Raw genomic sequence first — 15,320 nt, forward strand, 5'->3', positions numbered from 1 at the left:
AGTAGGGGTGTAGAGGAAGGGTAAAGGGAGGAGGGAAGGGGCAGGGAAGGCAAGAGAGTTGTAGGGGTGGAGGGAAGGCTACAAACACAGGAGGAAGTGAGGAGGGAATGGGGAGGGAAATCTATTAGGAAAGGAGGAAGGAAGGATGAGAAGTTAACAGAGATTCGGAAATGAGGCAGACGGGAAGGCCAGAGAAGGGGATGGAAATCGGGAGGGGGGGGGGGAGCAGCCAGTCGTCACCAAGGGCGGAAGGGTTAGACTAAAAGGGGATCCAGCAACCCGCCTTCAAGGGATCCCAAATCCCCTTTGTCGGCCCGAATTTCCCGCCGGCAAGGACGAGGCGGTGGGGGATTCCTGGGTGGGAGGGGGAGGAGGCGAGGAGGGGGGGAGGCGAAGGGGCATGCGCTTGGCTTGCAGGGGTAGGGGTGGGAGGTTACCTGAGGGGGGCTTAGAAATCGGGAATGGGTAGGGGAAGGAGGCTTAGGAATCGGGAATGGGATTCGTGCTTAGGGAATCGGGAATAGGTCGGGAAGGAGGGCTAAGGATGTGGGAATGGTTTTAAGGAATGGGTTAGGGAAAGGTGCTAAGGATTCGGGAATGGGATTTTCTTCAGGACTCTTGATCCAGGAATGGGATATTCTTGAGGGCTATTGATTCGGGAATGGGATTTTCTTGAGAGTTATTGATTTGGGAATAGGTTGGGGAGGAAGTTTGGAGATATGGGGAAGAACTAAGATTACTAATGATTCGAGGACGAGGCGATGGCGACTCTGGGGAAAGGGGGGGGGGCTGAAAGGGGGATGTCATTTAAAAAGGCTTACTTTGGGGGGGAGGGGTGCTTCAGTGCAGACTGGCTTCGGGGGGAAGGGGGGGGGGGGTCGTAGCGTCGAAATGGCAACTATGTTCCTTCCTGTAAAAAGAATCACGAAATTGTAAACATCTATCAATATATTTTTTCCTCCGTTTAAATGTACTTGCTATTATTTGTGTTGCTCATGAGAAGTATATTACTAAGTTACCATTTTTATATTTTCTTATATTTTCAAAAGGCGAATATGTTTGAATGTCAGAGAGCATATTTGTCATTTGCGACCTATAAACTGTGAAATAAGGTATACCCGTGGGACACGGAGTATAATGTTGATAAACAAGAATTCCTTTCTTGGAATAGTAAGCCTATGTCCATTTCAAAATAGCTAAATAATCTACAAAAATATCCATATCCATCCCAAAATACAAAAAAAAAAAACAGTTACCTCTTCCCTTCTTTTCATTATTCTTTTTTTTTTTTTTTAATCTCAAAGAAAATATCAACCGCAGAAATTCCCGGATGAGCGAGATAAGACAGGATGAGGCTTCGCTGGAGCCATAAACCTGCGCCGTAACTCATATGTAACTCACGCCGGTCCTTCCCTGGCGATCGCGGTGGTCTTCTGGAGGCGGCGCTGGTGTGGCGTGGCGTGGTATGGCGTGGCGTGGTGTGGTGTGTGTGTGGTGTGTCGTGGTGTGGCGTGGTGTAGAGTAGTGCGGCGTGGCGTGGCGTGGTATGGCGTGGCGTGGTGTAGTGCGGCGTGGCGTGGCGTGTGGTGTAGCGTCGGGTGGCGTGGTGTGGATTGGTGTACGTGGTATAGTGTCCTTCCCACTCTTCGTGAGTCAATTGGCAGGGTGTAATGTGGTGCCACTTCGTGTGGAGTGGTGTGGTGTGGCTTGAATTATTTCCTTACTTTTTACTTGTCTGTCTTTTCATTAAAATTTTATTGTAGAAGTTCGATCGGCGGAAGTGTCTATTTTTCCCGCTCAATCGTCTACCAATGTTTTTATTACTAGCCTCTCTTTTTTTCTCTCTCTCTCTCTCTTTCTCTCTCCCTCCCTCCTCTCTCTCTCTCTCTCTCTCTCTCTCTCTCTCTCTCTCTCTCTCTCTCTCTCTCTCTCTCTCTCTCTCTCCCTATATATATATATATATTATTTATATATATTATATATATGTATATGCAAACGGTAATGAATGATTGATGTAAACCTATATACATACAAACAAACAAAACGCTACATTAAAAAAGTACACGACCTCCACCCCTCCCTGTCCTCAAAAAAAAGATAAAAATAAAAAATAATAATAAATCAGAACTAAAACGCACGAACGCTATAAATTCCTCCGGCAGGTTCATTGAAGAGCAAAACCTTTGAAATAGTTGACAGATCAGTTCGAAGCTTTTGTTCCGAACCGCTGCTTCGGTCACGATTCCCTTCCCTTTTGGAGAGACAAGTCGAGATCATTTCCCTCGCAGTTTGAAGGAACTCGCACTCACGCCTCTTGGTTCGAGCGGAAAAAAAAGAAGAAAAAAATAAACGAGTGGCTGTGTTATAACTAATTAAATCGTGATCGTGTAATATTTCACGGAGAGTGACTTTGTTTAATAACTTTGCGGATGGCGTTGTTTTTTTGTTTTTGTTTTTACTTTTTTACTTTTTTATTTTACAGGTAAAAAGGGTTATGTTGAGAGTCTCTTTGTAAAGCGAATGAATGGTAAGTTTTTTTCTTTTTTCTTCAGTTGGAAATTAATAGATGGTATTTTTGTACTTATTGCCCATGGCTCCCTGTAAATTTATGAAAACATTTTTTTTATAAACAATCCTTCATTTCCTGCAAATTTCCTTCCTCCCCCCCCCCCCCCTCCCCTCTTCAAACGAATCTAACCCTTGGAGCCCATACGATACGCAGGCTAATACCACTACTATCTTTGTATCTTTTTAATCCCCAGGCATGCGTGTGAAAACGGTCTTTCGGCGGGGTTGTAATAGAGGCGTTATTTGTTTAATGATGCCCCCGAAGACCCCCTAGAAGTAAAAAGAATAGCGGAAAGCGAAACACGGTTTGTAAACAAACTTTGATGCCAATTTTACGGTCGGTCGGCATTCGAGTTGCCGGCCCTAATCGTCAACCCGCGCCGTCTGGGCCGATTGGACGCCCGAATCACTTTTTCATTCACGCGGATCATTTTGTAAAGCGAGAAACGCCAGAATTCCCAAACTCATCCGGGGCGACTTACACATCTTTCATTGTGCTCGGAACATCATGTCATATCAGGGAGGAAAGAAAGAGAGAAAAAGGAAGGACGAGAAATAAGAAACGAGGCCCTGACAGCAACACTACCGCGCGCACGAACAACTGAGCATCAAAAGGCGGATTAAACGGGATTAAACCCTCCTCTCCCCCTCCCCCACATCCCCCCCTCCCCCCCGACCGCTTACCAGGCCGACACTGTATTGACCACCTTCCTAAACTTCGTCCTCCCCCCTCCCCTCCCCTCCTTCCCTCCACCCCCCCCCCCCTCTCCCCCCTTCCCCGTGAAAGACCTTCGCCTTGAAAGGAAGGGAAACAAAAACACATCGGGACCAAAGTTTGGAAGCCGCGGGACTGAAACATGAGTGAGAAATTCCCCTTTTGTCGCCATGCACAAAGGGGGGGGGGGGGGGGCGCTGGGATTGTAAGGGGAAGAGGGGGGGGGGGGAGGGCGCTAAGGTAGTGAGGGGAAGAGGGGGGGGGCAAAGGGGAAGCTGGAGGGGATGACAAGCTGACACTTCTTCCTCCCCCCCTCTCCCCGCCGCCCTGTGTCAGTCTTATATCTGAAAGGAGGCGGATCCGAGTGACATATTGACTGGTTCATTCCATAATAAGGTTTCACGGTTATGTGCTGATTGCCTTGTTCTCTCCACTGTGGCTGTCTGCTTCGTTTGTCCCTGTTTGTCATTCTGCATATGACACGAAACATTTAAAAAGACGTAAACCAACATCCCTTAACATTCAAAATACACGGAAACGCACCTAAAAGAGTAATAACAAATGGCACATGTAATGGCGTTTATATATATATATATATATATATATATATATATATATATATATATATATAATTTGCTAATCCCATTCTGGGCTTTGTTGTTTAGTAATGTACATTAGCGTGTACATTAATATTACAAATTACAATTGCAAAGATAAGGGGCGGGGGTAAATCAAATAAAGTTTAATTCAATTGAATTATAGTTCATTTCCCAGTTATGAATAGATAGAAACACAGAAGTCAAGCGTTTAATAAGTGAGGAAGGTAGATGGTTAAATTTATGTGCCTTTTTCCTCTCCCTTTTCGTTGTGTGTTTGTTTGTTTGTGTGTGAGTGTGTGTGTGTGTGTGTGTGTGTGTGTGTGTGTGTGTGTGTGTGTGTGTGTGTGTGTGTGTGTGTGTGTGTGAGAGAGAGAGAGAGAAGAGAGAGAGAGAGAGAGAGAGAGAGAGAGAGAGAGAGAGAGAGAGAGAGAGAGAGAGGGGGGGGGGGAAGAGAGAAGAGAGAGGGGGGGAGAGTGAGAGAGAGAGAGCGTGGGTACTTTGTCAAAATCATTAAATGCATCCTTTCCCATCCACTAGCACTGATAGGTATACCTCCATTTTTTCGCTGTTGTTGCTATTAATAGTTTCATCGCCGATACTATTGCTATTATTATTACCTTTTACGTCATTATTCTCCCGTAGTTGATACTACTATTACACAAGCAGCCTCTACTTAGCTCCACTGTTCTGCAATATCAGCAAAGACTTTCATGCAACTGATATAACTTATTATAGCTGCAATTCCTTTGACAGTTTACTTTTACTTCTACCACTTCCTTTGGCTATTACCACAAGCTGGCTATTAACACTACAGCTACTAATTTTGGCGATTGCAACTATTACTATTACTACTACAGCACTACTATATTAATATTTGTACTGCCTTTGGGTACGTTTACTATTACTATTGACACTATATCTGGCTCCTCTAACTAACCTACTACTAATTACTATTAACCCTACTACTATTCTATCAACGGAAATTTAATGATTTAATATCATCCAGTCCGCTGCTAATGACCAAATTATCATAGCGGAGAAAAAACAAAAACACTAATGACTTCAATAATGCAAGCAATATGCATATTAATCTTGATGATAACTAGATTACAGTGATTGACGTAATAATGAGTAGGAAAATGACAGTAATGCGAACGATCAAGAGATTGATTTAATGAATGCATTTTTATACTAAACAAGCTCGCCGTCGAGGTACAAGAGGTTGTTAATATATCACAAATTAATGTTTTGTTGTTTTGATTATTTTTTTTAAACTGTAGCGCATTTTTAGATGACTTTTTTTAAACAAATATTAGAAGGCTGGCTGATTTTTTTTTTTTTTTTTATGTTACCGAAAATTTGTAATATAAAAGAATGGCACTTGAGTTGACACGGAATATTAATGTGAAAAAAATATATATTTGCAATCTTCATGTAGTAGTAACTGGGAAAATGGGAACAAGGCATTATACTGTCATTAATTTCTCTGTGATTGTGGGAATAATGAGAGGAAATGTAGATATTTTGCATTTCTTTTGTCATTATTCTATGTATATTATTTTCTGCGTTTTTTTTTTTTTTTTTTTTTTTAATCTGTATTCTCCTTTCTTTCTTTCTTTCTGGCTTTAATTTTTCGTGTTTTTTCTTACTCCCATTTTGTTTTAAGTTTAGCGTGCCTCACTTCTTCATCTATTTCCCCTTTCTTCAGTTCCTTCTTGCGTCTCTCTTTCCGCAGTTTTCTTCTCCCATTCTCCTATTTTTCGTTTTTTTCCTCCATTATCGTTTTTTTTTTTCCAATCCTTCCCCATCCCTCCATCTTCCTTCACTTCTTCTCTTCTCTTTTTTCTACTGTTATTCTTCCTTATTCTCCTCCTTCGTCCACGTCGCGTTTCTCCTCAGACCCCCCCCCCCCCAAATACCCATATCCCCCCTCACCATCACCATTTATCTCCTTTCTTTACTCCCTTCTTTCTCTCCTCCCATCATCATCGATTCTCCCATCTCCTTTCCTTTTTATCATCATCGTTTTCACTTCATCTTTCGTTCTCCTTTTTCCTCTTGTCCATCTCCCTCCTCCCCCTCCCTCTACTTTCCTGGTCCTCCCTTTCACTATTTCTTTCCTCCTCCTCCTCGCCACCATTTATTATTTTTCACCTCTTCCTTCCTTCTCTTTACCCCATTCCTTATCCATCTCCTTACTTCTCATTTCATCAACTTCCCTTCCTCTTCCTGCCATCGTCTTATCTCAACCTTTTCCATCCCTCTACTTCTCCTCCCTGTATTCTCTTCGTCTTCCCTCCCCCATCTTTCTTCTTCCCCTTCTTCTCTCTCGTCCTCGTCCTCTCCTACCTGTATTCTCTTCGTCTTCCCTTCCACCCTCTTTCTTCTTCCCTTCTTCTTCTTCCTCGTCCTCGTCCTCTCGACCTTGAAGCCAGCCCTCAGCCACACCTTGATAAGCCGTCTTGGGCGAAGGCTGCATCTGCACTCGCGGATTCTCTCCCTCCTCCTCCTCATCCTCTTCTTCGTCTTCTTCTTCTTCTTCGTCTTCTTCGTCGCCTTCGTCTTAGGCTTATTCGTATTGCTTTTTTTTTTTCCCTATTCTTCTTTATTTCGTTTCATGTGTTTTTTTCTTATTTTCTCTTTCTCGTTATCGACTTTTTTTCTCCACTAGCATTCTCATCTCTCTTATCTCCTTCTCTTCTTCTTCTTCGTCCTCCTCACTCTTCTCCTCTTTTTATTCCTCTTCCCCCTAATTTTTCTCTCTTCTCCTCTTCATCCTCCCTCACCCCTCCTCTTCTTCTTCTTCTTCTTCTTCTTCTTCTTCTTCTTCTTCTTCTTCTTCTTCTTCTTCTTCTTCTTCTTCTTCTGTTTACTTCCTCCTTCCTTCACCTCCCTCTTTTTCTTCATTTTCCTCCTCTTCCTCCACTCTCCTCCTCCTCGTCCACCCTCAGTCTTCCCCCTTCTCTTTTTTCCTCCTCTCTTAATCCTCTTCTCTCCTCCTCTTATGTCTCCTTCTCACCCTCTCACTTACTCTCTCCCTTTACCCTCAGACTCTTCCATCTTTCACCTCTCATTTTTACTACTCGTGTTCTTTCATCTATTTTCCCTCTCTTTCTCTCTCTTTCTCTCTTTCCATATCCTCTTCTTCCTCTACTCCCTCCTTATCCTCTTCATCTTCCCTCTCCTCATCCCCTGCGACGCGTTGAGTTTCCTCGAAGCAGCAGAGATACAGGGAGATGTCACAATGAGTTGCAAATTGAGGCGATTCCATCTCCCGTTCGAGATCATGTAGGTAGGTACTGTAGGCAGTTTTGTTTTCGTCTTTTGTTGTGTTTTGTGCTGTGTTGTGTTGTTTTTTAGTTTCTGTTTTTGTTTTTTTGCTTTTAATTTTGTTTTATATTGTTATTTTTGTTTTCAGATATTAAGTATTAGATGTTCATAAATATGTAGGCAAACGTAGAAATACGAGAGTAAAAACGTAATCAAACCGACAATAATATCAATGGTAAAAATATAACAAAAGCAATGCCAAAGGACGACATAATTAATGTCAGAACAACAATACCAGTCACCATAAGGACCACACAGCCTCCCACGCCGCCATACACACGACGCAGGTAAGCAAACCAGCTTCTCTCTCCCTCTTCAAGGTCACAGCTGATCACAGTAGTCAGCTGATCACCTCGGTCAGCTGATCGATGGAGAGGCGGGTCGGAGCCTGCCGGAGGACAAGTCGTCTGGCGCAATAACTAACCAATTAGCAAAACAAGCAGGTTATCAGTTAGCAAGTATCTCTATTCACCATAAATAGCGTTTGGGTGAGAGAGGCCGCTCGTTTGTATCCGTTCGAGACTTATGATCCGTGGTAACGTACAATGCCATTTACATAGCTGCGTTCTAATGAATACCGGGCATAGAATAGCAATGAAGTTGGTGATCGGTGGCTGATCAGAGGGACGAAGGAAATATCAATCTGGTTTATGCTTATTATCATTGGTGTTATTTATGTCATGTTTACTGCAACATTTTTTTTTTTTTTGTGTATGTGGATGTAGGTGGATTATCTTTTCAGAAGCCTGCATTCTTATAACAAGCTCAAGAAGAACGGTCACCAATGTATACATTAATATTGAATTAGTCAAAAGATGCCAGGCACTCAGTACAAAGACGCATCGTATATTTGACCGATTTCAAAGATTCGAAGAATATTCAAGGAGGATTTCTCTCTCGCTCACTCACTCTCTCTCTCTCTCTCTCTCTCTCTCTCTCTCTCTCTCTCTCTCTCTCTCTCTCTCTCTCTCTCTCTCTCTCTCTCTCTCTCTCTCTCTCTCTCTCTCTCTCTCTCTCTCTCTCTCTCTCTCTCTCTCTCTCTCTCTCTCTCTCTCTCTCTCTCTCTCTCTCTCTCTTCCTCCTTTCCTCCTTCTCTCTTTCCTCCCTGTATCTATCTTTCTATCTATCTATCTATCTATCTATCTTTATATATATAATTGTCTGTGTGTGTGTGTGTGTGTGTGTGTGTGTGTGTACATATATACATATATATATATCTCCCACTATCTATCTATCTATCTATTTATCTATCTGTCTGTCTATCAATATATCTCGAACATACAACATTCACACACATACATGTATATAGATAGATAGATAGATAGACAGATATGTGTGTGTACATATGGATATATATATACATATATATATACATATATATATATATATATATATATGCATATATATATACATATATATAATGTATATATATGTATACATATATAGAGAGAGAGATAAATAGATAGATATAGATATGTTTATGTGTATATATATATATATATATATGTATGTGTATATATATATGTATATATATGTATGTATGTATGTATACATATATATGTATACTTACATATGTGCATATATATACACACACATAATATATATATATATATATATATATATATATATATATATATTGTGTGCATGTTTATGTATATATATCCTCACTCCTCTCTTTCTTTCTTACACCCTCTGCCCCCCCCCCCCCACACACACACACACACTAGCACGAATCATTAATCCCGGAACAAACTCGAGGCGACCTAATCTCTTAATCCCGCCACATAATCCGTCAACCCGAGCCCAGCAGGATTTGCCACACAAACGAAGGGTGTTAATCCGCCTTCTGCCCATGACTAGGTCCTCCCCCCACCCCCCATCTAGATAGGGCATGGGGGTGGGGGAGATGGAGAAGGAGGGGGGAGGGGGAGGTGTCGTTTTCGTGGACTTGGCATCTGTTCGTGTAAGGTCTCTCTTGAGTGTCGTCCTCCGGAGTGTGTTGGTAAATAATGCGTTTCGTTTATTAGACAAGACGTGGAGTGGCATCCCCCCCCCCCCCACACACCTTTTTTTTAAGACCTCTCTCTCTTCGTTTTCTTTACATTTCATCAACGAATCTTCACGTATCGCAAACCCACAAAAATAATTACACACGAAAAATAATAATAAGCTACAGAACATCCTATGCCATCGCCTCTTACCCCCTTCTCCCTCCTCCCCCTCCCCTTGCCCTCCCCCGCCAAATGCAAAAAAATCAAAAGACAAAACTTTTGTTCGATCTGCCAACTGAGCAACATTCAATTCATCACTCTTTATCGTGCAATACTCCGCCGTCCGTCAGTCAAGTGTTGATATGCAGATGAGGGCACTGGGTGTCTGCGATCTTCAAGGGAGTTTCGACGCTGGGCCCCTTCTCTCTCCTGGCGTCGTAGGAGGAGAGGAAGAGATGTAGGGAGCGATGATGTTCGTGTGTGGATGCTCTTGGTTTTATGGTAAGCTATTGTCTATGAATTTACAAAAAAAAAAAAAAAAATAGTAATAATAATAATAATAATAAAAAAAAAATATATAGATGAATAATGAAGTTAGGTTTTTTGTTTCTTTCTTTCTTTTGTGTCGTGTCTGTTTTCTTTGATATTGATTTTTTTCTACCTTCCTGGTTCGTTGAAGACGTGTAGATTTAGAATAAATTAATAAATAGACATTCGAAAAAAAAAAATCGAATCTTTGTTGTATTTCAGTATGTCGTCTTTACTAACAACGTCTTTCTTTCTCTCTCTCGCTATCTGTCTCTATCTCTCTGTCAGATACATATAGACAACCCCCTCCCCCCCTCCACCAAAAAAAAAGGATAGAAATAAAAAAGAATGAAGAATTAATCGTTATCCTGGTCCTCCTAATTATTCTATCCTTGTCTCCTGCGAAGACCTTTCGTGGATCTAACCGTGTGTCTTTTGTTTCAGATTAGATCAACCTTGTCACTTATCACGTCACCTTTTCTCTTTCTTTCTTTTTGTCTTTCTTTCTTTTTCTCGTCCTTTTTCTGATTATTTCTAGTCTTTTGTAAGGTAATCTTCCTACATCTTTGATAGAGTCGATGTGTTTCCAAATAATTCGTTTCTACAAAGTTTCATCCTTTTTAAGGCTTTTTCCTATCCGTTTAATTAAGGAGAATATCTTATCGTCCTCTTCGCATCTTTCTTCGCTTAACATCATCATCTTCTCTTCTGCTGCTGCTCTCTCTATCGGTTTTATTCCTTCTTCATCTTGTTCTTTTATTCCCATCACTTTATATTCCCTTCCTTTCCTCCCATGTTTCGATATATTATGTTTTCTTTTGTCATATTCCTTATTCGTTCGATATACTTCCCTCCCTCTCTCCTTTCCTTCAGTTCTTTCTACCTCTTTCTTCGATGCTTTCTAATTGAGTATCATGATGCTGAATAGGAAAGTAACATAGATCATATATCTTTTTTCCGTGTACTCGTTATTACTCCTGTAGTAATTTGACGGAAATCAGTATGAAATCCAAGAACAAATATAACCTATATGTACAAACTCAGGTGCGCATATATATGCAGATACATACACACACACACACACAGATATACATACATACATACATACATATATATATATATATATATATATATATATATATATATATTATATACATATATACATATATTATATATATATATATATATATATGTATATATATATTATATATATACATATATATATATAAATATTTGTGTGTGTATGTGCATGTGTGTGTGTATTAATATATATATATACATATATAAATGTACATAAATATATATATACATATATAAATATATATATATAATCTAATATATACATGCACACACACACACACACACACACACACACACACACACACACACACACACACATATATATATATATATATATATATATATATATATATATATATATATATATATATGTACATTTATACGTACATACATGCATAAACATATACATATACATATATATAAATAAATTAATAAACATATATATATACACACACATAAACACACACGTACACACAGATGTGTGTGTATATATATACATATATGTCTATTTTATTATTATATATATACATATATATACATACATATATAGAAATGTATATGTATGTGTATGTGTGTGTGTGTATATATATACACATTTATACATATATACATGCATACACACATACGTATATATATATATATATATATATATATATATATATATATATATATATATATATATATATATATATATATATATGCACACACACACACACACACACACACACACACACACACACACACATATATACATATATATTTATAATATATATATATAATATATATATATATATATTGGTCTATGCACAAGGGACGTATATATTCCAAATTAATCTAAATTTTCATTAACTTTTTATATTTACACCTGGTCATAACCCCGCAGCAATAACACGAATTAAAAGCCTCATATATCTTCTTCACAATCGCAAATCAACTTGAAATATTATGGAGACAAGATTTATGTCCATTTACGATGAGATGTTAATTGCTCTTAAACTACTAGATAAAAAAAATAAAAAACAAAAAAAGTCGTGGTACGTTTCCCCTGAATTATGAGCGTGATTGATGACTCATTATACTTTACATTTTTATATATCCATTTCAATTCGTTTTCGATTTCGCTGATGTGATATTAATTTTTATACCATTTGAAGATATGTTGTAATGAAGCTTCTTCATATGATGACTGGAATTGTTTATGCACACTCACACTCATAAACGCACACACACACACACACACACACACACACACTAACACTAATACACACGCGCATACGCACACGCACACACACACAAACAGACAATACACACAAACGCACACACACACACATGCACACAAGTGCACTCACACGCCCGCACACAAACGCATATTACTGCAGAATCAAATTAATCTAGAATCATTATTGTCATTTTCATCACCAAGTGGAAGTCTATAAACGTCCTCTTTCGGCTCTTTCCCCTTCCAACTTCTCTGAAAATTGCCAGGATGAAAATTGCACCTGGAACATGTTAAAGGCAGAGAGAAATCAAGCAAGAGAGAGAGTAAGAGAACAAGAAGGGGAGGAAGAAGGAAAGTAAGATGAGTGCAAGATCAGATAGCACCAAGAAAGAGAAAGAGACAGACAGTCAGAGACAGACAAAGACAGAGAGAAAGTGTGAAAGAAGGGAAAAAACGGAGGGAAAAAGAGAGCAAACTACGATGTAAAATCACTATATTCTTTGTTACTTAGTGACAGAGAATGCTAACAATACATGCGATATCACATAAACACGCTATAAGAGCAAACAAAACTTTATCCTCCGATTTGTTTAAATTAATTTCATCTTCATGAAATATATCCCTAAGAAGAAATACAACGAAGTAAAAAGAAATTCAAAGAGATTTCCTCTACTACAATTAACAATTCGAATCTATAAATATTTCGAGCATCACACCCCTTCCCAAGCTCTTTTTCGAGGCAAAGACGTGATACTGTCGATGTTCTCGGTCGAGACGGGGGAAAAATTACCCATTAAGAGCGAGAAGACAAAGCACCATTAGAAAACAATAGACGATCGGGTGTCTGGATTATGGAGAATTGCGCACTAAAGTTACCACTCTTCTTTTTTTCTCTCTTTTGGCACATTACATTATCCAAATATTTATTTCTCATTTTTCTCTAATCTTTATTGGTAAGTGGAACTTGTAATTCACATTTATATCTTTAGCATTTGTCCTTTGTTACATCCGTATCATATTATATGACACATAAAAGTGGAAGACAAAGAGCATTCATGAAACAATAGACGACTGGATTCTCCAATTATAAGGGAATGACAGTTTAATTCTTTTGTTTCGACTCTTTCTCTGTGCTTGCGTCTGGCCTTTAGTGCTTTTGCCTCCCTCTGTGATGTCATATATAAATGATAATGATCATAAAAGAAAGGAAGAAAGGAAGAAAAAATATATGTCCCAAGGCAGATATACTGAAGGAGAGGCAATGTGACACGGTTTTACGCAGTAACATCGAATAGCGCTGTCATGAAAAAACTTTGAGGAAGCAGCAAAAAACAGTCTTATGCACTGGCGATATAAGACCTTTCAACAAGGATTTCGTAAATACTACAACACAAGTTTAGGATCAGTACTTAACAATAGTTAAAATCACCGAGAAAAGTCTGGGTTCGTGTTGTAAAATGAAGACAAAATGCATTCTTCGTAATTTAGAAAAAATAGATTCTATAGCAGACCAAAAAGTGAGGTTCATGTAGTCTAATAATGGTCTACTTAACATGTAAATAATGCCACATCTAGAGTAATTACGGTCAATTTGAAGAGACCGCTTAGGCATGTGCCATGGTCGTCTACCGATGCGTGTACGAGACTCCGTATAAGCAAACTAAAGAGAAAATCCAATATTTTCTTCAAACACTTGGGATATTCAGACTAAACATTGCCAAAACCTGTGAGAATTTTTACCTAAAACACGCATTAAAGAGAAATATATCTCTAGCAGGATATTTACGACGGAAATTTACGCCTCCGCAACCGTTTCGGACGAGTGGAGTCAGTGTTTATATGCCCCAAGTCAGCGGTTGTGGAACCAGACGCCCGGAATTGCCGCCGAGAAAGTTATCTCGGAATTATTCCTTAATTAATACATCTCGTATCTTACAATCAGGCGAGATGGGAAGCGATTGTGAACAAATGTAAGGGAATAAATAAGTAGTATAGGAAGGAGCGAGAAATAGGAGAAGAGACGTAGAGCGATGAAATACGAAGGGAGAGAAAGAGACAGACAGGAAAACAGATAGTAGACAAACAGGCAATCCGAATAAAAGAGAGAGATAAAAACCGAGAAACAGTGAGGGAAAAAAATAAATAAAAACCAAAAAAGGAAAAAAGAAAATCAGCGAAACACAGGAAACAAAACAGTAAAAAAACAGCGAAAGAAAATGAAGAAAAGCAAGAAAGATCGAGAAAAGAGCATTAACGCTTGTCCTCCCGGCGGCTGCGGCGGCGATGGCTGTTGGAACATAATTTGTTTACGCGCAGACCGGTGTGACTTCCTCCTCGATCGCTCTATTGCCGCTATTACTCGCCGGCCCCGAGTCTGCCATATAAACCTGCGCCGCTCCTCCGTCGCAGTCTCTCCGGTACTCGCACGCGCTCACTGTCGCCATTTCTCTCTGTCATTCGCTCTCTCTCTCTCGCTCTCTCTCTCTCTCTCTCTCTCTCTCTCTATATATATATATATATATATATATATATGTATATATATACATAAATATATATGTGTGTGTGTGTGTGTGTGTATGTATATAATATAATATATATATATATATATATATATATAGTATATTTGTGTGTGTATGCATATATATATATATACATACATATACATTTATATATATATATATATATATATATGTGTGTGTGTGTTTATATATATATATATATATATATATGTGTGTATATATATATATATGCGGGTGTGTGTTTGTGTTTGTGTTCGTGTTTGTGTGTGTATGTATGGATATATATATATATATATATATATATATATATACATATATAGACAGATACATAGATATACGTGTATAAATATACTGATACATAGATATACATGTATATATAGACATACACACATATACTTAAACAGATATACATATAGAGGTAGATAGAGATACATCTATATTTACACATCTATACATCGGAACACTTGTATCTATATCTCTCCTCCCACGCCCGCAAAGGCGAGAGGAAAGCCCGACCGACCGAGGGGCATAAAAATGTCCCCGTGGCAGCCGGGCGCCCGAGAAGGCAAATCGGCAGCCGTTCCTGCGGGACAGACAATTACCGAGGCATCTTCAGCGGCCAATAAAACAGCCTCTCGCGAAGGCCAGCGAGAGGAGGGCCTTCGCTGCCGCTGCTTTACGGGCGCCGTCACTCGAGCACAGCGTCCCTCGGCGTCCTAACAAGCCCCGGGCCGATTAGCGTCGCCGGAACCTGACGGCGAAATCTTTCTA

Source organism: Penaeus chinensis, chromosome 5, assembly GCF_019202785.1.
Source record: "Penaeus chinensis breed Huanghai No. 1 chromosome 5, ASM1920278v2, whole genome shotgun sequence".
NCBI lineage: Eukaryota > Metazoa > Arthropoda > Malacostraca > Decapoda > Penaeidae > Penaeus > Penaeus chinensis.